This window comes from Miscanthus floridulus, chromosome 18 (assembly GCF_019320115.1).
Source record: "Miscanthus floridulus cultivar M001 chromosome 18, ASM1932011v1, whole genome shotgun sequence".
NCBI classification, from domain to species: domain Eukaryota; kingdom Viridiplantae; phylum Streptophyta; class Magnoliopsida; order Poales; family Poaceae; genus Miscanthus; species Miscanthus floridulus.
Window position 1 is genome coordinate 128,884,130 of NC_089597.1, and position 26,042 is coordinate 128,910,171.

At 43.3% G+C, this 26,042-nt stretch overlaps 1 long non-coding RNA gene across 3 annotated transcripts; it reads right to left on the reverse strand.

Annotated features, from left to right (window-relative positions):
• Positions 1-10,649: 10,649 nt before the first annotated feature.
• LOC136521736 (uncharacterized) lies at positions 10,650-24,704 on the reverse strand. 3 transcript variants are annotated; one of them, XR_010775648.1, is made up of 3 exons: positions 24,103-24,704; positions 23,967-24,014; positions 10,650-10,768 (listed from the first exon to the last, which is right to left on the reverse strand). It is a non-coding gene; the product is annotated as an uncharacterized lncRNA (long non-coding RNA). The 3 variants fall into 3 exon arrangements; XR_010775647.1 differs by lacking the exon at positions 10,650-10,768 and adding an exon at positions 15,633-15,894; XR_010775646.1 differs by lacking the exon at positions 10,650-10,768 and having other exon boundaries at positions 23,833-24,014.
• Positions 24,705-26,042: the final 1,338 nt, after the last annotated feature.

The following is a 26,042-nucleotide window of genomic DNA, read 5'->3' on the forward strand; positions in this document are numbered from 1 at the left end:
ACTTAGCTAGATACATAGGGGTGCTCCTCCCCCAAGCTGGATGTTGGCGTGATTGATTGTTGAATGTTGAGTGATCCTTCTCAGAGTGGGTTTGCCAGTGTATGCCCTTCTCATCCACAAATGAAAGTGAGATGACTACAGCCGAGTGAACTCTCTCTTGATCATATGTACCATCCTGCAAAACACTCCAACAAGAACACCAAAAACTCTTGGCTCGGATTAGGATAAGGGGTTAGCGGTCAGCCATTCGAGGATTTGTTCTTCTTGTGAGTTTAGACAGATTTTTCATAGGCAAAGTCCTAGCAGGATGTCTATCTTAATATTTTTGGATTTTCATTTTTTTATGATGCAGAAAATTTGCATACATGGTATTTTTATTTTTATGCCGCCACAGTGAGTATTCCCATGGGTGTTTACACACCGTAGTTCTACTCACATGGGGCTTAGGATTGCAATGACAAAATGCAGTAATAAAACTTTTTATTTTCTTTTTAATATGCAACAATGATGATGATGCAATAAAGTAACTTTTTATTTTCTTTCTAATGAAAGGCAACTGCAGGAAAGTGAATATGCTAAAGTGAAAAAGAATTTATGCAATGTGAGAAAGTAAATATGGATAACTATCGATGTTACCTATCGGTGAGGGTTCGGAATTTTAAGTTCTCCAGACAAGACTCCTCCTTGTGAAGTTTTATTGATCAAGTACCTTGGTTCATTCTTGAGGATGAGGATTCTTGTGGTGGCGCCTCCATTAGTGGCGCTTCCAATGGTGGTGCCACCTTCTTCCTTCCTTAGTGTTTTGAAGCCAATCTTTGATGATAACCTTATGTGCATTGTTGTTACTGGTTCAGAACTTTCACTTGTAGAATTTGGGGGATCAGCTCCCCCACACTTTGCTCGAAGTGTGTTCTGCTCATAAAGACAAGGTAGAGATCAAGTGTATGGGCCCTGTTGGTGGGAAAACACCAACATAACCAAAAATTTATTCATTCTTCTGTAGCCTTAGATACTTTGAATCATGATAAGATTGATGTTGTGTGCATTGTTCATGTATAATATGGGTGATAGGATCAGAAGGATGAGCATGAATGTAGCATTTTAACTATGACAAAAAGAGTGGAGTTGCTTAAACTATGGAAGGATTGTCCATCTTTATATAACATGTCAAACTTTTCATGACTATGACTATCATCTTCCAAAGATAAGATATGCAACATTTTAGCTCATTTGGTTAAGATCGATGTCGACAAAAGATGCTCGGCAGTCCACCGAGGGGTATCCCATGATGGTACATTTGTCATAGAGGTGCACGAGATCAGGAGCGAGATGATGATACAAGCACCGAGACATAAGATTTAGACAGGTTTGACCGTCAGTACGACGTAATACCTACATCCTATGTTCCGATGTATTGCATTGAGATGTATCCATCTGTCCACTAGGGGACCCCTGCCTCTCCTTATATACTCTAGAAGGGTAGGGTTACAAGGAAAGTATCATATTTGGTACTATACAATAGCTTGCGATGCACGCCGAGCAGCGTCGTGCACGCCGAGCAGCGTCGTGCACGCCTTGATCTTGTGGGTTGGGCCACCTCTGATGGTGCGGCCCATGTCTTATCTTGTGGATACTGGGGGCCATACCCCCATAGCTAGTCCCCGAGCCTGATAGTATGTGACGTGGTCATGTGGTGCTAGGGTCAGAAAGTAGAAGAAAGGCAGAAGACCGGCCGAGCAGGCAACCAGTCCACGGGCGGAGCCCCAAATCGAAAAGCGCACATTCACCGCAAGGTGAAGTGTGCCCACTTAGTCCCCGAGCCTGCTGGAAGATGAAGAATGAATCTTATAGCAGGGTCAAAGAAAAAGAAGTCTGAAAGCTTGCCGACGTCGTCTGACATGCGCGTATCAAGACCCTAGACGTGCTGCCCAAGATCAGCACCCTGATTCGAACAACATGGAGCAGCTTGATAGCAGACCGATGAGGCGTAGCAAGATCCGACCACCGAGGAGTCCCCGGCGTAGCTGGCGACATCCAATCACCGAGGAGTCCCCGATGTAGCTGGCGACGTCCGAGCACCAAGGAGTCCCCGACGTAGCTGGCGATGTCCGAGCACCGAGAAGTCCCCGGCATAGCTGGCTATGTCCAAGCACCGAGGAGTCCTCGGTGTAGCTAATGATGAAGCACGAGCGACGAACAGTCCGGTCAACTGGTCGGCGGCGAAGTGAGCATTGAGTAGAAGCAACCGGTGAACAGTCCAATCAACTGGTCGGCGATGAAGTCCATGAACCTAGCGGTCCGACCAGTTGATCGGTGGAGAAGTCCGAGCACCAGGTGGTCTGATCACCTAGGCGATGATCCTGCAATACAAATATGTAGAACGGGTAGTACATGATGTAAAAATATATGAACTCCGGAGAAGAATCAGCAATGGTGACGAAATAGCATATGCAGCTCGGTGATCAGTTTGTATGAAGATGTATTTATATTTAATATAAACCGTCCGACCAGTTAGTGTGTAGCTGAGTCTCCAGCCCTAACTAGCCCGTTAACCATAACGCGGAGCATAGAGCCCGTGTGCGTGTAGGAAGAATAAAGCATCGCTAAGGAGCCGCTGCCGACCACCCATAACGCAGAGGGCAGACGCTCGTGCATGTGTGGGGAGGAGCCAGAGACAAGGCCGTCTCTGGGGACATCCGAGCATCAACATGACTGTTCGGGGGTTTGAAAAATTGTTTGGAGAGCAAACATGGAGACAATAGCTCGAAGAAACATTATGGCGATATACGAAGATTGGAGAATATTTAGAAAAATATTAAAGCTTGACTTAGCTTTAGACAGAATGTCTGGTCGGTGGCGTATGGCGTTATCTAGTCGACAACGCGGGTAGCTCGCTTAGCAGCTCGCTTGACTACTCGGATGGCTCGCTTGGCGGCTCGATGCAGTCGGATGGGCGTGCTGAGTTGTAGTCGTAGTCGGACCGAGGGCCGAAGCCCTACAGACATGCGCAGTCGAGACGTAGCCTGACGAAGTCCATTGCGTGGGGAGACATACGTAGATAGTTGCATGCATGTTAGATGCATCCGTGCATGTGCACATGCATACAAGCCTCAATACTTAATTAGCTTGCATGCCATGTTGATCTCATGGCCGTCTCTTCCCTGCTTGTTCGCTATTGATTGGCTCCTTATCTGAGTAGAATTCATCCGCCGGAACTCATGTCAGACATGGCCTCGTTTGCTTGATTGTTGATTAGGAAGGCCTCGGCCTCTAGTGCTGATGCATGTAGTGGCTATCACCACCCCGCATTGATTGGTTTTCTTGCTGTACATGCTCCACGTGAGACGGGATCTTGTCAGCCGATGCACGCATGATACCGCCGAGTACTCCGAGCTCCGTAGCCTAAGGCCGCGGTTGATGACGCATCAAGTTGGACGTAGATCGAGGAGGAAAACAGGAGCGTGATGTCGAAGCGTGCTACCGTGAATTCACGGCGAGTTGCGTAGCGACGTCGAGCCACTGCAAATAGCCTCAAGCCGATGACTCCATCATAGATGAAGGGCACCGCCGCCAGAAGCCAAATTGCCATGGATGGCGGTGATTTTGAGGTCCATCTAGTTCGCTAGGGATCAGCGCGCATGAGCCCCTACCTGGCGCGCCAACTATCGACAAAAGATGCTCGGCAGTCCACTGAGGGGTATCCCATGATGGTAGATTTGTCATAGAGGTGCGCGAGATCAGGAGCGAGATGGTGATACAAGCACCGAGACACAAGATTTAGACAGGTTCGGCCGTCAGTATGACGTAATACCTACATCATGTGTTCAGATGTATTGCATTGAGATGTATCCATCTGTCCACTAGGGGACCCTTGCCTCTCCTTATATACTCTAGAGGGGTAGGGTTACAAGAAAAGTATCCTATTTGGTACTATACAATAGCTTGCGGTGCACGCCTTGATCTTGTGGGCTAGGCCACCTCTGATGGTGCGGCCCATGTCTTGTCTTGTGGATACCAGGGGTCATACCCTCACAATCGAGATCAAGAAAGTGGTGCTATGAACATACTTAAGGAACAAGACATGTTGAGTTAATCATGTTGGATCAAGCAAAGTTGTAACTCGAATATGTTTGTGTCTTCATTTATGTGCAGACCAAGATCAAGAGGAAAACGATGACCACTTACCTTAAGATGTTACCTTCATCATTGGAACATGATGACACCATGTGATGAAGGGTGGACGACTTTTGGTGGTCTTCTCCTCCTGCTTGAAGCTTTCCTTGCTTGAGCTGTTCATGAGCATCTTGTCTCCCATGTCGCACTCCTTCTTTCTCATTCTTTTGTCATGACATCTTTTTGTCCTTTCTTTTGTGGATCTTGGCATTGTGTTGGACCTTCTGCTCTACTCATTGTTTCTTTTCTACAAAGGATTAGTGGACAACACATACCCGAAGGTGTATACAAATGTTTCAAAACAAGTATAGTGTTGTCATCGAGCTAAAGGTCACATGCTATAGAAAAGTTGGTTTGAACATTTTAGTCAGCATAGAACATTTATCCCATGTTAATAATGTGCCTTTATTGTTCACCATTACTTCTTCTCTTGAGGGTTGATTTTACTTTGTATCTTAAGTTTGATTTTTATGTATGGAAGTTGTAAATACATACAAAGTAACAATGAATGGAGGGATTGCAAACTAGCGTGCCAGAGCGACGGGAGCTTGAGGGGAGGAAGAGCATTGTTGGATCATCTTTAGAGGAGTCGGACTTCCTCCCCCACGCTTGAACCTTGCTGTCGCTCGATACTTAAAGTCAAGTGTGAATGTTGAAATATTCCTCAGAGTGTGTTATAACTCCCATGTCCTCAGACATTGTTCATCCTTCGTTCTTTAAATCTATCGATGAGGGTTCATAATTTTAGGTCCATTGAGCAAGACCTCTCCCTTGCATTCTGCTTTTCTTTGGACTATCCGATCCAGGAGATGAGGATGCAGACAGTTTCATGATCTTCTTTCATCAACCTTTCTTGATTTTTGTTGATCCTTGGTTGATGAGTTGGGGTTCATTAGAGATGCAAACTCAAGTTCCTCCTTGATTGTGTTTATCTTCTAGCAGCTTGGCGAAGAGTTGTTCTTCTTTGTTTCTTAGCGATACGCCAGCCGTCTTGATGATCAAGGAAGGAACTTCATCGTTATTTGCATGAAAGCTTCATCTCCAATGACTTAGAGATGTGATCTAGTGCCCATGGTCGTTCATGATTCCACGAGACACCGTCGACATACCACCACTAATTGATGACATTTGTTGACACAAGGATGTATGCAATGGTGTAGTGGCATCTCATCATCTCGGTCCTTGTTGTCGATGTACGCGTTGGTCTTTTCGAAGATGATGAAAGCATGCATATTCTTGCTAAAAGGTGGGTTGCATCCTTGCTTTCTCATCTTAGCTTGTCTTGGGAAGGTTTAATGCTAAGATGTCTTCGACGTTGCTCATGACCTATTGATTTGTCTATCCACTTCCACAGCTGTAGTGGTGAATCTTGGATTTGCAGGTTCATACCAAACCATGAACAAGCATTGCTTAGATTCATTCTTTCCTGTAAAATGTTAATGGACACATACCCGAGGGAATACAACAAATTTGAAATACGGGTTGTTATCCATAATCAGTATGATTTTCATCTATGCTAATGAAAGGATGTTTTTTAGAATTACCTTAGCATAGATTCTATCATGTCTTATAGCAATTTTTATGTGTTTGCTACATTCAAGCATGGTTCAAGGCAAAGATAACTTGCGACAAAAGAGAAGTGAATAAACTTTGATACTCATAGTTCTTCCTTCCATGAAGAATGAACTGGGCCTTCTTTTGCACAAAGTCGTTTGGAGTTCATCGCATGCCTTGATTCATCACCGATGTGAATTCATCTATTGACTTACCTAGATTGGATTTGAGAGTTCCTGCAGGGGTTAGTCCAACAAAAATAACCAGTGTCTACACATGCAGTTTTTAGTTCAATAACCAAACTAGACTCCATGTCAAATTTTGATTAAGGAAGGCATTTTAACCTAAGCACCACGCTTAATTTAAAAGCCAATGGAAGTGTGTCGAGTACTTCCAAACCAAAACTTACTATGGCAAACAAAGGTAGCATGAAAGCACTAAAAGAGATTTATTCAAATGGAGATGAAAGAGCATGATCATGGTGAGATTCTCTTTTTTAACAAAAGATGCAAATGTATGCAAAGAACTACATATGCTATGGATTTGATATGGGAGAACTCAAACTAAATGGAGTGGATGCATGGATTATTCAAAGTAAACATGCAATGGAATGCAAAAGATAACTACTCATCAAATTTAAAGTCCATGAGCAAGACTATCTCACCTTTCTTGATCAAACTCACCATGACTCACAAGATGGAATTTGTGAGAAGTGCATCATTTGTTTCTATCACTTGAGATGTGATTTTGAATTCTTGTGACATCGACCTTCTTCTCCAATCTACACATGGTTAGAGAATATATATGTTTATACAAACCTATGAGATGGCAGGGTTCCAATGTTGATGGATCTTGAATGCACAAGCACCCTAGGGTTCTTCATTGATTCTTTTTTTTCTTGTGGAAGCTTGCCGGAAGGTCAAAGCGGCGTCTACTATCCTGTCTTATTCCACAACTCAACAGAACAGGATTAATCCTACTAAACCTAGTGGTATGTTGATGATCCAAATTTTTACGCAAATAGAATATGAAGGATTCCACAAGCGCACAGAATACCATTGTAGCATTTTACCATGAGTATTCCAGGTATCGTTATTTATATTTTACCACAGAGAAACAATGGAGTAAAGATTTAATGAGTAATAAAGGAATATCTATCAGTCAACATACTAGCATAACTAAAGCAAGGGGTAAAGGTAATGATAGGAATTAAGGATAATGACACTCAGGGGATAGATCACCAAGATAATGTAAACTAGGCAACTCGGGAGAACAACGGGTGAGGTAGATTCCTATGATATTCTTATTTCATGGTCAAAGTATATATATATATATCCAACTGTAGCTGAAACTAACTCTTCTCTTGTGCACTTCGGGACGCCGCTTAGACGGTAGAGCACCCACAATAGATAACTCTACTAACACGACTACGGTCCTACAATTTAAGAACCTGCTCAATTCAGAGTGGACTACAAAGGATAGATAGGCCTATCACCACCCGCTGCTACCACCCAACCAGAGAACAGGGTATACTCACAGGCAAAGCATCGTATAAGCACCACGCTTACACGAGACTCAGCTACTTAGCCCAACCATGGTAAACTAGCAAGCTAAGTGCTCTATGAACCACACACAAAAGTAATGATAACCATAACTAAGCAAGATATATATTCAAAGTAAGCATAGCCATGTAGATAAGAATATGATAAATTGAGAACAAGTCTTACAAGATGAAGAAGTGAAGATACATGGCTTTGCCAAGCCTCCAAGACTAGATCCGGAACTTGATCCTCGCTCCTGAATTACTAATCTACTACATTGGAGAGTCTAGACCTAATCCTCCTGGTGTAACCTGATCTTTGAATGAGAGATATGAATTAGGGTTTCAGGGATGGCTTTGCCTCAGGGGGCACATGGCTATTTATATAGGCCGAAGCGTGAATCGTGAGCCCTTGGATCAAACCGACTTAAGCAACTGCGTAGATTGGACCTCAATGGCAGTGGGAGACCGACATTCGAAGACGGAGGCTGATAGGCGGGACCCACGATCGACCAACCTAGGGGGGAGGTCGGTCGACCTACCCTAGTGATAGGTGGGCCCCCTTCGGTGGTTTGTCTTCTAGTGTCTTCTAGTGTTGGGGATGCGGGTCAAATCTCTTTCTAATGTCAGTTTGCTTTGTTTGGAGAGTATGGCAGTGGTCCTAGCGCTGTTTTTCTAGATAAATCTTCCTGCAATATATAAGTCACCAAAGCTCGTGGAATTCATTAGTTGAAACCCCTAAACCTATGTTTGGTGATGGAATTAAGTACATATGCAGGTTATGTTGACGGTTTATATTCGACATTAATGATCGTCAACAGTTGTCCCTGGACAAATTAGCTAGAAGAAGTACCTTCGTTCCCTGTGGAGAATACGATACCCTGAATACTTCCGGGTGAAGGCTACAACGGTAATTTCGTGCGCTTGTGGATTCCTTCTGTCTGCGTTAAGAAATACCAACAAGCTTTCTGGCGCCGTTGCCGCGGAACAGTTGTCGTATTTTCTTCAAACCTAGTTCGTCCTCGTATTTGTATCTTTTCTTTTTTCTTATAAAAACACAAAAATATTTTCACCATGAAAACCACTCCTATCCAATACCAGTCCGCTTCAAAGGACGAGTTCTCTGAGCCACCACCAAAACCAAACTTTTCATTCGGCTGTGAACTCCGCCCTGGCTTAATAGCCATGGTTCGGGCACAACCCTTCTTAGGGCACTATAATGAAAACCCTTGCCATCACCTGCTGGAGTTTGAGGAAATATGTTCATTCCTGAGCATCTCAGGCATGACACAAGAAACCTTAAGGTGGAAATTGTTTCCCTTTTCTCTCATGGGGAAGGCGAAGCAATGGTACACACGCCATAGAAAGTACGAATGGGGATTGGGATAAACTTAAGGATAAGTTTTGTCTTGCATTTTCCCCATGTCGCGTATCGTCTCTCTACCAAGGGCGATCTTTGACTTTGAGCAGCGCGAGGAGTCTATAGGTACAGCCTGGGTCAGGTTTTCAATGTTAATACATGTCGGCCTAGATTTGTCTTTACCCGATGGCATATTATTATGACTCTTTTGTTTGGGTATCAACACACATGCTGACCTATGCCTAGACATGACTGCCGGAGGCCAGTTTACACACAAACCCATGATAGAACAAGTGAAATTCCTTGAAAACTTCCTAGAAAGCTACACTTCCCCCATCATGAGAAATAAAACTCTCCAAGCGAAAGTCATGTTGAGTGTTAAGGAGTCCTCATTAGTTGAATCCAAACACGAAGCATCCTTAGATTCAACTCATGAGCCCTCTACCATTTCTATTCAAAGTAGTTGGAGAGTTTGTTTTGATAAAAATATAAAACCATATTATCACATACTCCTCAATTGGTGAGCAATTCCTACCAAAGCCAAATATGTCATCTTGCAAGTTTTAAAGCCTTCCACATAAGCTGCTTGTTATTGTGTTGAGTTTGGTCAAGTCTTGTTGACCCTCGTTGAGAAATCTATCATGCTCCCAAGATCAAGATCACGTACACCCACATATACATGCTGCTCCTACACTAGGAGTACGCAAAAACATGCTTTCATCCACCAAAAACTCTGCTCCTACACTGGGGGTAGACAAAAACATGTTTGTTAGGGAAATACTCCATGTTATAAAAAGATAATGATCTCTCCCTGAATGTGTGATTTAGAAGGAGGAACATGGGCTATGAAAAAAATGTTTAAAAGAAAAAAAATATGGACACATGAAGGTCCAAGTACAAAAGAAAAAAATTGATGAGCACATGAAGGCTCATGTATTGAAAAAAGGAAAATAAAGATAGCCATGTTTCAAAATAATAAGTTATATAGAGAGATCATATCTACAAAAAGAGTATAGTTTCAGTTTACATTTTTCCACACACATGCACATCTTGATCTAAGAGTATGGCACTTCTCTCCTTGGATCCTTGATTTGACTTTACAACATATGCAATACAAGTATGCTATATTGTTTATCCCTACCTAAAGCTCCACATAAACCTTTTAGAAGTAGGTGAAGGCAAAACATTGTTATGCCTTGGTAAGGATTTATACACTATTGAGTGATTTGAGAGTGCCATTTGAGGAGTATAAAGTGAACTATGCTTTTTCTTGAGAAAAACTTTCAAAAACTCCAAGTTGCTAAGATTTAAAATTGGGAAGATGACTTTGTTTCAGAACTATTCCGGTTTTCAACAACCCAAGGAAACATGTTAGCCAATGCCACCAATCCCACTTGTATAAAGAATGTTTTGGAATCACTTTCATGTAAGCCATATATCTTAGAGTGTTATGCTCATGATACTTTTATTCCTTAACTTTACTCGAGGACGAGCAAAGAGGTAAGTGTGGGGGAGCTTGTTGGCGGTGCTTAACTCACATTTATAACCGCCAACCTTCATATAAAATTTGCTAAAATAACACTACAAGAAACTTGTTAATCCGTGACGGATTCTCGGTGACGGATTTACAAACCGTCACTAACAGACGCAATCCATGATGATAATTTTTTCTATCAAGGATGTGCACCAGTGGATATTCCCGGCCCGCTAACTCGTGACGGTTTTATCCGGATCGTCACAGTGTATGATTTTAAATTCATCATACTCTAATTAGCCCAAAACAGTAGGCCCACTATCATATATTTAGTGCAAAGAAAAATAAAAAATATGATTGCAAAAAGAATCAAACCCAAAAGTCAATTCATCAAATTATTTGATCTAAATAATTTTGTTATTTTGTTGCATGTATATGGTTAATATGGCAAAACTAAAAATATTATGCATATATATGGTGCGAATGGGAACAAAAAAATGCAGAATGTGGGAATCAAACCCAACACTTACAGAAACTAGCAACATGCCTTACCAAGTTACCATTGAGCTACTTCTATCTAAATAAATGTTATTTACTGCTGTACACAGCGTGTCCCATTTAGTCGGAGTGGCCAGCCCAGCATCCATTCACTCGAGGTGGCCCAACTCTGTTGAAAACAATCATGCTTACCACTGCGCTACTTGATCGTTTTTTAAGAAGTTGGATTCTATTTTCCTTTTGTTCTAATATGTCAAACATGGCAAACTGAGTTTAAAAACGTTTGAAAAACTTATAATACACCAATCCAACCTCTAAAAACTGTGCTCCAATATGGTACGTTAAGATGGTTCAAATTTCATATAAAACTTAACCAAATACGCGTACATCTGAGTTAAACCAAATGGAGAATTTGGAATCAAATTAGCTCCAACATCCAACATTGTATAAATCCAATCATGGTCGGTATTTAATTGAAATTATTAAAGAATTAACATGGCCTGTTTGGAATATGGAATTTTCCCGTTCCTGTGTTATTCGTATGAAATTGAACCGATTCATATGAAGTTCACCTATACATTGATCCTTTACCTAAAGGATCGATGACTATCTCCTACTACCATTCATCTATACACGTTACACTACTACAGCCAGCCTTTTTAGGGGCGGCTTATAAGCATTTGTAGGGGTGGTTTTGGCAGCCGCCTCTTCGGCGCCGTTGCTACAAATCGGCGATTGTAGGGGGCGGCTCAAGATTTGTAGGGGCGGCTGGATATAGAGCCATCCCTACAAATCAATTTTCAGAAATGACGAATTCGGATAAAAAAATAGTAAAAAATATCAAGTCTCAACATTTTTCAAGGCTGCAGGGATTCAAACCCGCGATCTCCCCATCGCGCATACCCTCCTCTACCATTTGATTGTTTAAGGCCCTAAATGAATTCAAATGAAAAAGTTATCAACTACAAAGTTTTTTAACTTTTCGAGATCTACAACTTTTATTTTGGTAGTTTTTCCATCCAAGGTTGTTTACAAAATTTAAATTTTAAATTTGAGAAATTCAAATGTAGTTTTCCATAACAAGATGATTTCAAATGAAAAAGTTATCAACTATAAAGTTTCATAACTTTTCGAGATCTACAACTTTTATTTTTGCTGTTTGTCCATCCGAGGTCGCTTAAAAAATTCAAATTTCAAATTTTTAGAAATTCAAACATAGTTTTCCTTAACAAGATGATTTCAAATCAAAAAGTTGTCAACTACAAAGTTTTATAACTTTTCGAGATCTACAACTTTCATTTTGGTTGTTTCTCCATCCAAGGTCGTTTGAAAAATCTAAATTTCAAATTTGAGAAATTCAAACGTAGTCAACGTTGACAAAATGAATTCAAATAAAAAAGTTGTCAACTACAAAGTTCTATAACTTTTTGAGATCTACAACTTTTATTTTGGTCATTTATTTATTGAACATAGTGGTAGTAATATTGTTCACAAATTTTACATATCCCTCTTATAGTTTATGAAACTATAAGAGAGAGATGTAAATTTTATGAACAATGTTACTACCACTTTGTTGGATGAAGAAATGACCAAAATAAAAGTTATAGAACTTAATGAGTTCTACAACTTTTATGTCCATGACTTTTGCAGCTGAAATCATTTAATATTTAAAAAAACGTTTGAACTTGCCATTTTTTAAAATTCAAAATTTTAAATTGATAAAACAAAGTCATATGAAAAGATGATCAAAATAATAGTTGTAAGAACACGATAAATTGATAGAGCATGATTTTAGAAAATTTTAGAAAAAAATCATCAAATTTGAAGTTAGTATGAGGGAGAAAGACTAGCTACAAGTTTTATCCAGAGATTAAAAAGAGAAATCAGAGTTCTTCAACAATTTCAAAATTTAATTTCAAACAACATTTTGAACCAGTAAATGAACTCAAATGAAAAAGTTGTAAACAACAAAGTTTCATAACTTTTTGAGATCTACAACTTTTATTTGGGTCATTTCTCCATCTGAAGTCGTTTGAAAAAATATGAATTTTAGTGCTTAATTTTTACTATTCGGCGTCTATTTGTAGGGACGACTCAATATTGATAGTTACATGAAAAAATAAATTTCACCTATATAGTAAATTAATTAAAGGACTTTAGTTATTTACTACAAGGCTTATGAAAGGTTGAAAGAAAAAAAAGAAGAGCTCAATAAATTAATTAAGTTCCACCGTTTTGTATTATTTTTTAACTATAAGCACCATTTCCGACATTATTGGTGATGAATTTCATTATTTATTTCTTACATCGTTGCAAATCTTAAATATAGTCTTCTTTTATATTATATTTGTACCTAGAAGTTCCAAATATTATTTTTCGAACTGAGAAGGTTCCAAATGTTGGTAACGAAATGTTAAACACGGAAGCTGGGCACGAACGCGCGGCCTCTGTTGCCGTTTTTCCCGCGGCCTTTGTTTTGACTGAAAAGTGTCGTGCCGCTCTTCCCTCCACAGGCGCCAACGAAATATTTCCTAGAGCGAATTGACTCTACTACCCATATGCACACACAAAATTACTCCGTCTATCCCATATTATATGTCGTTTTTGGTTTCCGTGCCACAAGTTTGACTTGATTCGTAGAAAATACGTGCAATATTTGTAACTCCAAATAAATTTATTAAAAAACTAGATTCAAAGATCTTTCCAATGATATCAATTATGTACCATAAATATTAATATTTTTTAATATATATTTTGTCAAAGTTATTTCTCGGAAAGTGAAAACGACAGATATTTTGGGATGAAAGGAGTAACATATACTAGCTGCACTTCTATCTGCTAGCATATCAAGGGTAGCTTGGTAATTGTTGTGCCATCCTTCCATCCAAATAAAGGGTCGGCACCAACCCTAAATCCCCAATTCCCATCTCAGCCGCCTCCATCCACCACTCCACGAAGTGTGCCAGGTCACAGTTGTTTCGGTTGACGATGATAACAACCTCGATGATCTCCTCTGCGAGGTTCTGCACTTGTTAGCAGCATCAATAGCCTTTTCTAGGCAAAGGTAGGAGCCTTCGACATTGGAAAGTACCTGAAAGTCCTTGGTGAGTGGCTCTACCACATGAGCTACATCCAAGTCCATGTCATCCATGGGTTCAGTATCATACTGTGGATCGTCAACCCACATAGGGCTTTCATCAAAAGACTCCTCTAAAACATCCTTTGTTGCCACCAAAGCCTTGCAGGAGATTGGCTCGGCAATTGGTTTGCTGTCCATGCAAACTGAATGCTCTCCATGAGCTATTAGCTCGAATAAACTGTCCTCTGACCCAACACCTTGCACCAACTCATCATCCTAGATAACAGGCATATGTGAATCTCCCTTTGATGTCACTGGATCCATGAACTGATCGTACTCAGGCATTGTTGCATGGTTATCCTCAAGATGTATTTCATCAGACTCATACACTGCTTCAATACCAAGCTCCATGAGACAGAAAGACCCACTGACATGAGTGAGAACATCATATATGGGTGGCTCAGTAGTCGGCTTCTTCTCCTCACCAACAAAGTAATTACCATCTTAAGCTAGTTGCTTCAGCAAACCAGGATGGTCGAACATATGTTGCTTTTCCTCATCCCACAAAACCACACTAGGCATTTCATCGAGCACCTTCTGGGCATCACTGGTGGACAGAATTGGTGCCTTAAACATGGTGTGCTTGCACTCCAGCGGATCATCCATCTCTCCATCTAACTGCTGCGGTTCCTCATCCCAAACCACTTCTGAATGAGACGACAAATCAAACATTCGGTGCTGACTCTCTTGATGTGACATTCCAACAAACACCTGGGGGGCAAAGCACAGAGCAGGTGCTCACTGCCAGTTGCCTGCTCGGAGAAGAGGCCTCAGATCGAAGGAAATCGACTCACCCCCAATCACATCGCCCGCCGAATCAAAGAGAATCCGAGGAAGTACGCCGATGTCGCTTGTAGGAACTTGTGGTGGTCACCACCGCCAGCCGTCGGGGCGCCTCGAGTGGAAGCCAGCCGGCCGTCGAGAGTCGCCAACACCAGTACACCACCGCTCCAAGCCCACCGTCCAGCACCACTGTCGCACACCGCCGCCCACATGCCGGAATCCCCGCTACTCGCCACCGGATTCCACACAAAGAACCCGTGTCACCACACACCACCAGAAGATGCGCCGCAGGGAGGAGCCGCTGCAGCACACGCTTGATGAAGGAGTCGCCGCCGTGAAACAAAATGGAGCCCAAGCCGAGTGCCGCCAGAGCCGAAGAAGATGGAACGCGCCGGATTGATGGAGTCACCGCACCGGACCACTGGATCCGCCACCGATGCGCCAACAATCGTCGTCGTCACCGATAACTAGAGCGGAGAAGAGATGCGGTCGCCGCCCACGACGGGGATACACCGTCTCTGATACCAACTATCACAACCCGTGGCCGCCGATGAGATCAAGCCGACGACGTGAGTAGAAACAGAGGATTGCAGAAGATCTCAGATACCAGGAGGAGCATTGGCTCCTTACCCGAGTACTCTTTTCTGAATAACTTGTTCGACCCTTCTCCTCTACTGCCTCATCCCTTTTGTAGCTCTACTCTACTGAGGTTGACTTTTCCATGGGACCCAGGTGGTCACAGTTCAAGCTATCTACACATCTAAAGTTACAAAAGCGTCAGCTTGAGGGCAAGCTGAATCTTCAGGGGGGATAATGTCATACACATCCCTGGGATCATACTGCCATGTGGGCCAACCTATCACATATATTCCTTTGTATTAGACTGCCATGTGGGGCCAACCTTTGGGAAAGAGAAGAGCTACAAAAGGGATGAGGCAGTAGAGGAGAAGGGTCGAACAAGTTATTCATAAAAGAGTACTCGGGTAAGGAGCCAATGCTCCTCCTGGTATCTGAGATCTTCTGCAATCCTCTGTTTCTACTCACGTCGTCGGCTTGATCTCACCGGTGGCCACGGGTTGTGACAGTTTTTGGCTTCGGTTTCTCTGTTGGAAAACTCATCTTCTTTTCTTGTGTGCTTATCTCAGGTTAATTTGGATTAAATCGCCATCTATGCATAAGATTTGCATATTATCAGAGGCTAATTTTAACTCATGCAGTCACGTGCAGCCGCTGCCGGTGCTGTGGGATGTGCTGGTCGCCGTAGGACGAAGATGAGCATGTTCCAGCTGCTGGTGCTGCACAGGGAGGGGCTCGTTGGCTGCCGACTCTGCGAGACGCTGGTGCTGAACTGCCGACTCATGGCTTCTACTTTCCTGTGCGTAGTAAGGTCTATTATGTATGTTAGCTGTATAACCCATTTTTTTTATAGTGATGCTCATGTTAGAAGCAGCTAAAGCTACAACAGAGATTGTTGATGCATTGAGAACTGGAGCTGCAGCGATGAAAGCAATGCAAAAAGCAAGGTTAGATGTTGCTCAGGTGTGGCTGCTACCATTTATTCAACATTTCTCAGCGCTAGATGTTGCAACTCGTGCTTGTCTGAATAGGAGTTTCAGTAACTAGTGCAGCAGCACAGCTCATTTTTATTATGAGTTCTATTGGATAATAATCATTGTACTAGAACTTCATATTGAGTGTGTGTGTTTGAAAAGAACTTCATATTGAGTGTTTGCCATAAAGAAAACATATTACTTTCTCCAAAGTTTATTAACAAATGTGAGCTCTATCTCAGAAAATATATCCCTCTCATGTTTACCTCTTACTAAATAAACTTGAACTGATCTGACTCAGTACAGATAAGGATCTTTGGCTTGATCTATGTGATTATGTAGTTGCAACTGTAGTAGGTACAAGTTTTAGATATTTGTTTGATCAATGCAGTTTAGGCATTAAGTAAACTGCTGCTTTTTTAATAAAAAATAATGTTATCTCATCTTGATATAATCAGAGAACACACCCCTGCTCTTGCTTAATCCATTTACATCTATTTTAGTACTCAATATTCGTTCACAAAGCAGGTGCTTTGTATTGGTCTGTTCCCCTAACAAATCCCCACTAGAGGTAGGCTAATCCCGCGGCAGCAATGTACCAGGATGTACGTGGCGGTAGTTGGAGGAGGTCTTGTGATGTGGACTTCGTTCCTTCGTCTGGCAGTTCTGGGTTGATCTTCGTCGCCTGTCTTGAGACTGTCCGGTGCAGATCAACACCATATCCAGCATCACATCGGTCTTGGGTAGACAGATGCCTGCCGGCCTTCTCTGCTCCATGTTGTCCTGCCATGCTGCTGATTTCCGCCTTGGATGCACTGCGTCCGTTCTTTGAAGAAAACAGTGTAGCCGATGGCGGTTTGTCCTTCCGAGTAGCAATTTGTGACACGTAGTCGTTTCAGAGCCCAGCCGTGTCCGTGTTCTTCTTTGCTACTTTGCTTTTTGTGGTACCGAGTACGTTGGGTCCTGTAAGATTTGTAATCTTCTATTTTTGAAGTCGCTTGTAATGGAAAGAATCTTTTGTCTTCTGAGTTGTTATTTACTTTTCTGCTGTAGTTCCGGTTGCTCATGATATTCCCGAGTTCTTTTCGTAAGAACCGAGTTATTATGTTCCTTGTGAAGTTGCCCTTCTTTTCTTCTTTGTTGACGGGTTGTTCTTGCAGTTATCTGATAACTCCGTAGTATCGCTGGATGGATAAGTCTGAAATCTGCCCGTTGAATTGTATCGTTGTGTGGATTTGTGCCCTCCGTCATTTTAGCTGTGTCGGTAAATGGACCGTTGCGTTCTCACACGGTGCTTTAACGGGCCTGGTGGGCCGTTTTTAACGCTGTAGAATCTATTCAAGACCCTTCGTCTTCTTTTTCTTTACTGCCTTTATCTTGCCTTCAAACCCTAGCTCTTAGTCATCCGCCGTCGCCATTGCCGCCACCGTCTTTAGCGCCGCTGCCTAGGCTTTCTCTTCCCCCTAGTCGCTTTTTTCCTTCGTTAGTATATGGGTAAGAAGAAAGCCGCAAGCAAGTCCCAATCTTCCTTCGTGGACGAGGAGTCTTCACTCTCCGTGATTGAAAATCAGGAGTTTGTTGCCATGAGGGCCGCCCAGAAGTCTTGGCCGACTCCGACAACCACCAAGGAGCAGCTCCGTGAGCTTGTCAGCGACGGCTTGATTCAGAGCAAGGCCATTGCTGAATGGAGAGTTCCAGGCGAGCATCGGGTCCCTGCTCCAGGTCCTGGTGAGATCGTCCTTTTTGTTTCTTTCATTCGTGCTAGACTTTGCCTTCCTGCCTCTGCTTTTCTTCATCAGTTTCTCAGCTACTTTGGGATTTGTTTGAACCATCTTGCTCCTAATGCAGTCCTTCACCTTTCTGTCTTTGTTTATCTTTGCGAAGCTTTCCTTGGAATTCCTCCCTCTCTTTCTCTGTTTCGTTACTTCTTTCGCCTGAAACCCCAACCCTGCCGCGAAGAAACCAGCGTTCTTGGTGGTTGTGGGATTCAATTTCGCCAGGGTCTTAAGATCAAGTTCTTTGACTATGACCTGGTTGATTCTGTAAAAGATTGGCGTGCCGACTGGTTTTATGCCGCCAATCTGATCCCTTCCCTTGCTGTCTACTCTGGGTATGGTCCCGTGGTTAACGACCAATGGGATAAGAACCTTGTGTCGCCCGCTGAGGTCCAGGCAATCCAGCCATTCCTTGATAGGATTAGTGTGATGAAACAGCAGGGTTTAACCGGCTTCGGCATTGTTTCGAGTTTTCTTCGTCGCCGAGTTTCAGCCATTTTGCATTTTATTTCGGGTGTTGGCTTGTTAGCTACCCTCATCGGCGGGCTCAAGTGTCTTTTCAACTATTTTGCTCTCGGCCGGGATGCTCAGGCGTATTTTCAGCCATTTTGCATTTTATTTCGGGTGTCAGCTTGTTAGCTACCCTCATCGGCGGGCTCAAGCGTTTTTTCAGCTATTTTGCTCTCGGCCGGGATACTCAGGCGTATTTTCAGGCATTTTGCATTTTATTTCGGGTGTCAGCTTGTTAGTTACCCTCATCGGCGGGCTCAAGTGTCTTTTCAGCTATTTTGCTCTCGACCGGGATGCTCAGGCGTATTTTCAGCCATTTTGCTTTTAAGAGACAATTCGGATAGAGCCATGATATATATGTTTGTCGAGAAATAATCATTTTTATTGATCATGAATATTGATGTGTTACAATGGTACACTGCGGTCCTAGTCTATCGAAAGCAGACTTCCTTTGATTTTGATCTTCCTGTTCATGAGATGTTGCCTTTCCATCATTTGTTTTAAAGACTGTTGATCGGAGGAAATCTCGGAGCTGTTCTTGTTTCTCATTGGGATGTGAGGTCGCCCTGAGTTCTTCTAGTGCTTCCCGGATCTTATCGTAGGGAGTATTCGCTGCTCGTCCTTCTTCGATTTCTCGTTCTGATTTTCTTCTATTGTACTCTGCCAGGTCTGATTCGTATTTGATCCATGTGTCTTTCCGCTGTTTCGCACGGCGTTGTCGTCTTTGTTTCAATTTGTTCTTTCTTTCTCTTGCTTGTCTCTGGCTCTCAGTCTCACCATCGTATCCCTGGATAAATGGTGATATATTGGACTCGGATTCGTCTGAAGATCTTACGTCGGGTGCTTCTGGGGGGGACCAATGGTGATCGAGGACGGCGAATCATGAGGACTTCTCTAGCGTGAGTTGTTCTGTCATCGTCGTTGATTTCCGTACTGGCAGAGCTGTTGATGACCTCAGTACAGGTCTCAAAGTCAGTGTTAGATGCTATTTGGAATAGCTTATGAAAGGTGATTTTCAGAGGGCAATCACCAACCCAACATTCCAGCCAAAATCTGGTTTGTTTGCCAGCTTTAACAGTAGTAACTCTGCCTCTCTGGTACCAGATTCTCACATCTAACAATGTTCTCTAGAACTAAGAGCCAGCTCTATTTTTGATTTGGAAGATACTTTTCTGTCCTAGGTATTTCTTTCTCAGGATATTACAGCACAAACTATCATCTCCTATCTCTAATTTGTCAATCCACTTGCCTAGTAAACAAGTGTTCATAACTCTAACATCCAGAAAACCCAGACCTCCAAATTCTTTGGGCCTATTCAAGGCTTACCATTTGATCATGTGAAACCTTCTCTTCTTACTGGTTCCTAATCTTGATCTGATAGTATCTAGATCTTGGAAATTCCCTTCATATAACTGATACACACCCATGATGTATATTAGTATACTAAATAGGCAACAGCCTATAAGAGTAGATTTACCTCCAGAGGACAGATATTCACACTGCCAAGTGCCTAATCTTTTCTTAGTCTTATCACTGACATACCTCAGCTAGGTTTTTGAGATGTTACAATCATTGACAGGCATGCCCAGGTGTAACAACCCTGGTTTTTTGTGCAACCTCAGCTATAAGACATGATAGAATCTATGCTAAGGTAAGTCTAAAAAAACATCCTTTCATTAGCATAGATGAAAATCATATTGATTATAGATAACAACCCATATTTCAAATTTTTTGTATTCCCTCGGGTATGTGTCCATTAACATTTTGTAGGAAAGAATGAATTTAAGCTATGCTTGTTCATGGTTTGGTATGAACCTACAAATCCAAGATTCACCACTACAGCTGTGGAAGTGGACAGACAAATCAACAGGTCGTGAGCAACGTCAAAGACATCTTAGCATTAAACCTTCCCAAGACAAGCTAAGATGAGAAAGCAAGGATGCAACCCACCTTTTAGCCAGAATATGCCTGCTTTCATCATCTTCGAAAAGACCAACTCGTACATCGACAGCAATGACTGAGATGATGAGATGCCACTACACCATTGCATACATCCTTGTGTCAACAAATGTCATCAATCAGTGGTGGTCTATCGACGGTGTCTCGTGGAATCGTGAACAACCATGGGCACTAGATCACATCTCTAAGTCATTAGAGATGAAGCTTTCATGCAAATAACAATGAAGTTCCTTCCTTGATCATCAAGACGGCTGGCGTATCGCTAACAAACAAAGAAGAACAACTCTCCGCCAAGCTGCTAGAAGATAAACACAATCAAGGAGGAACTTGAGTTTGCGTCTCCAATGAACCCCAACTCATCAACCAAGGATCAACAAAAATCAAGAAAGGTTGACAAAAGAAGATCATGAAACTGTCTGCGTCCTCATCTCCTAGATCGGATAGTCCAAAGAAAAGGGGAATGCAAGGGAGAGGTCTTGCTCAACGGACCTAAAGTTATGAGCCCTCATCGACAGATTTAAAGAACGAAGGATGAACAATGTCTGAGGACATGGGAGTTATAACACACTCTGAGAAATGTTTCAACATTCACACTTGACTTTAAGTATCGAGCGACATCAAGGTTCAAGCGAGGGGGGGAGGAAGTACGACTCCTCTAAAGATGATCCAACAATGCTCTTCCTCCCCTCAAGCTCCATCTCAAGCTCCCGTCGCTCTGGCACGCTGATTTGCAATCCCTCCATTCATTGTTACTTTGTATGTATTTACAACTTCCATACATAAAAATCAAACTTAAGATACAAAGTAAAATCAACCCTCAAGAGAAGAAGTAATGGTGAATAATAAAGGCACATTATTAACATGGGATACATGTTCTGCTGACTAAAATGTTCAAACCAACTTTTCTATAGCATGTGACCTTTAGCTCGATGACAACACTATACTTGTTATCTTAAGTGTGGTCCAGTTCTTCACAAGTGTGGCTATAGCTAAGGGCTCCCTCAAACTTCAAATGACAGCTACCAATATCAGCAACCACTAGTATTCGTAAGCAAGTCAAATAGATGCAATGAATCCTTTCTGTACCTGAATATTTTGATCAATAAAATAGGGAGCAGATATGTACAAGCATGCGTGCTACACTGCTACCATTCGTTCATGTATGTACTTATCTGATTGATTGATAGCTTCTGGTCGACTCACTCAGAAACACTTTTTGGGTTCAGCTTATTAATTGTGTGAACTCAGAGGTTGAAGTGATCCTAAATAACATGATATTAGTCACAATGGATTGAGTATAGGTGAATGACCTTTTTAAGGCAGCCAAGTTTGTTGAAGTATAAATTATGTGAACATGTCTGCTGGGTTATTGATGTCACTGGATGTAGGGAGAAGGAAAATACAGCGACAATGTCTATGTGAGAAGCTTGTGAAAGTAAGTTTAAAGTCAGTTTATTGTAGTGCCAAAATTATTGGTTGCAATTTATTTTTTGTTATCAGTCCATTATGTCTGTATTTGATATGACGATAAATGGATTAGCTTGGTTGGGTGTTAGGTTTGATATGATGATAAATGGAGCTATTTTCATAGAAAACTTTGTAGTTCTCACAAACTTAAATACAGCTATTTTCTCATCGTAGTTTTTTAAAGAATGAGTCTTTAGCACTTACCAAGGCTAATACGTAGTTTTACATTACTTGTATAAACAGATGTGAAGTGCTCTTCATATAGGTTGTTTATGGCTGCACCTGACACTTTTGGATAGTCTTACGCTTTCCTTTTGAAAGTTGAAAACTGATAATGCTAGCTCAACTTTATCTGATCGTTGAAGTTCAGATTGGGGGTAGGAAGGTTAACTTGGAGGTCACACATTTCCAGACCAGGACGTCGTAGTCTTATGCACCGCATATAATCTAGTTGCATATTTGAGTGCCTTGAGTTGGTTCTTGTTTGGGGTTTATTGTTTGATTGTAAGATTAGCTAGTTGTTTGGAGGGGGAATTTCTTGTGTGCCATTAAAAAAGATCGCAATGCCCTATGAGCTCCTAGAAAAGTTCAGCGTCACTGCTCTAACTTTTTTGTGTTCTCCATGCCACTGCCGTCAGTTTGGACCATCGGTGTCAAACTACAGGTGTGAAACGTCGAAAATACCCCTAAGTCTGAATATGTCATTAATTTTTTTAGCATCTTAACGACTTCAAATGAAAAAACTCAAAACTAGAAAGTTGTATATCTCGTCGAGATATATAATTTTCATATAAAATTATCTTTATTTAATTCCGCAAAAAAAAGATATGATTTTTCTAAGATATATTAATCATATTAAATCATATTTTTTTACGGAATTAAATGAAGATAATTTTTATATAAAAATTATAGATCTCGACGAGATCTACAATTTTCTAGTTTTGAGTTTTTTCCATTTGAAGTCGTTAAGATGCTCAAAAAAATTAATGACATATTTAGACTTAAGGGTATTTTTGACTTTTCACACCTGCAATTTGACACCGTTAGAGCCCAAACTGACGGCAGTGGCATGGAGAGCACAAAAAAGTTGTAGCAGTGGCGCTGAAGACCGCTGAACTTTTCCAGGGGCTCACAGGGCATTGCGATATTTTTTAATGGCACAAGGAATTCCCCCTTGTTTGGACCAAATTCCTTAGAAGAAACTAGAAAAAGCCCTTTTTCCTCTTGGGCCCCAAGCCCGTCACCCAGCTGGCCTCCTTCCCCTCACCCGCAGCCCAACTCGCCCTTCTGGCCCAGGAGGACAGCAGCCCAGCCGGCCCTTCAGGCCCTGCTCCCCTCCTCAACCGCCACTTGGGCCTCGGCCTCCCCCACTCGTCCATTGGCCCAGTAGCCCCCGCAGGCACCCGGAAGTGGCCCGCTCGCGCCCTCTCCTCCTTTCCCACGCAGACCATCGGCCCAGCCTAGCTGGAACCAGCGGTAGCGCGCAGCCCCGCACAGTAGGCAGTATGCACATATGAGGAACATCACCAATTCACTGACATATAAAGTATCGTGGGTTCTGATATCGTAGGTTTGGCTTTTTATGACATTGTCTGAGACGCTCATCAACAATATGTGAAGCTGACCATTTTAAAAAATATATATATATAAAAAACTGAGGTCAAGAACAACATGCAGGAGACATGGTTAAGCAACAATTGTTTTCTCCATTATTTAATAGCTAAAGTAAATTTAGTTTCACAATGGTAATGCATACAGCCTTCCTCTTTTTTCAAAACTTATACTATTGCAATCTGGATAGATGGCAATCACCTTCTAAGCCCTTTTTTATTCTTAATGCCACTAACTGACTAAAGAGATCGAAAAGATCCTCATGGTCTTGGTATACACCAGAAGGAGCATTACAGGGTATGTGGTTGACAGCCTGCAGGTATCTAAGAACCTAGCTACATGTAACAAATTGTAAAGCTCCAAGCACTATAAATTAAAATACCACCACCAAATGGAAAAGCTTTATCTTCTAGAATATCACAGCTCATTTTAATTTGAAAAAAAAAAAACCCTCCTTTCAAGAAAAGCAAGGCTATACTTATGGTATACCACAGATCATTCAAATTTGAAACATGCTGAAGTTTAGAAACCTAAACATATCATGAAAATAGCTTCTGGATGTGGGATGCTAACCTCTCTTACTTCCTACCCATCATCCTCTGTCTGATCCGCTCTCGATATCTGCACTGATAGCAATTAGTAATTAGAACGAAATATTTGCACTGATAAATACAAGATAATTAGGAATCAGGAATCAGGAAATAGGCACCTTGCAACCTACTCCTGGCAGTTGGCCTCCACTATCCGGTTTGCTTGTTCAGAGAGACGGGGAAGCCGGGACGGGATTGCTGTGGAGGCAAATTGATGTACATGGATTCTGCAAGATGGAGAGACCGAGAAGCCAGGATGAGAGAGCCGGGGAGATAGATCGACGTACCAGATGGATTCTGCGAGCGTTGGCACAGCTTGGAACTGGAGGCCCTGTACAGGCGCACAGCTTGCACGCCCGCCGGCACGGTCCTGACGCCCGGAGCCGGCGGATGCCCGCCGGGGGAGCCCGGAGCGGGGGTGTCGAGGCGCTCTCCGCGGCAGCGTCGCGCCGGCGGCCAGGTGCGCCGGATCGAGGGGATCGCGCCGAAGCCGGAGGATGCCCGCCGGGGGAGACTGGGAGCGGGGGTGTCGAGGCCGTCGCGCCGGCGGCCAGGTGCGCCGGAACGGCTCGAGGCGCTCTCCGTGGCAGCGTCGCGCCGGCGGCCAGGTGCGCCGGATCAACTCGAGGAGCTCTCCGCGACGGCGTCGCGCCGGCTGCCAAGTGCACCGGATCGAGGGGATTGGAGGGAGCTCGAGGCTTGGGAACAGAGGTCAGAGGCAGTGGCGGCCCAATGGGTGGTCAAAAAAAAAATTTAGTACTTCGCCTAGCCCAAGAAAATTTGGCCCATTGCTCCTCTTTCTCCTGGTCAAGACCACGAGCGGCCGTCTCCGCGACTCCACTCCCTTCCCTCCCGACGCTCGCGAGTCAGGCGCGCCGCACACGCGACCGAGGAGCCAGCCGCGGAGCCGCCGCGGCGCCGCCCCCACCCCGCCGGCCCGCCCTGCCATCGCCCAGCGGCCGTCCAGGCGTCCAGCGCGGCAGCGCCAGCCACTTCGCCATCGCCGGCCTACTCGATCGTTGCGGCCTTCGTTCTTATCCATTCGTTCTGAACCCGTCGTAGATGACTTTGATGCGGAACTACGGGATAGAGCTTGCGACGGCCGTGGCGGCGAGCTTTGCGCACGCTACCAGCCGCCGGCACGCCGTCGAGCTCTACACATGCGCCACTGAGCCGGTGAGCCTCCACGACGGATGCTGCAGCAAGCAAGCGAGGAGAGGAGCTTCGTGTGATGCGCCTTGCTAGTGAGTTGCCCGAGCCGCTACCGCACTGGTGAGCTCCGCGCCCGCCGCCGACCTCCGCGCTGCCGCAAGCTCCACGCGCCAGCATCGAGCTCCGCAACGATGAGTATCCACCCACCCAAGCAGCAAGGTGGCACTGCGTTGCAACCGCATGTTGCAAGTGTATGTTCCAGGTGTTTCAACTTTCCGATGAATGTATCAATTGTTTATCTAGATGTTGTAAATATGGATCTAGATGTTGCATATGTTCCAATACGTATATAAAAATATTTCATCTGTTTTAGACTTATGTTGCAAGTGTTTTATCTGGATGTTGCATATGTTTCACACATATGTTACAAGCGTATGTTCTAAATGTTTCATTTGTTTCGGACATATGTTGCATTTAAGTGTTTCATGCTGCAAGTGTTTTATGTTTCAGAGGTATGTTCAGAGAGTCACGGGGGCATGGTGAGTGATGGGGGCATGGTCCGGGCGTCGGGGGATGAGGCGCAACGAGCCGGGGGCCTATGAATGGGGCGTGCGGCGCGCCGGGGGCTGAGGACGGGTGCGCTGGGGACCTACAGACGGGGCGTGCTGGGACCGGCAGACGTACATCGCTGGAAGGCAGTGCGAGCTGTGCACCATGGGAAGACGGGCGAGTTGCTTGTATCGGACCTCGTATCAGACGGCTAGGAGTTGCGTCTGGACGCGTCTCGAGGCCAGACGTGGGGCCGCTATTCTCTTCGCTTGTAAAAGGAGGCGCTTAAAATGGGCTGTCATTTGAGCAGGATTTGTAAATGGGCTCGATTATTTGTTTAGTACTACTACCAAACCAA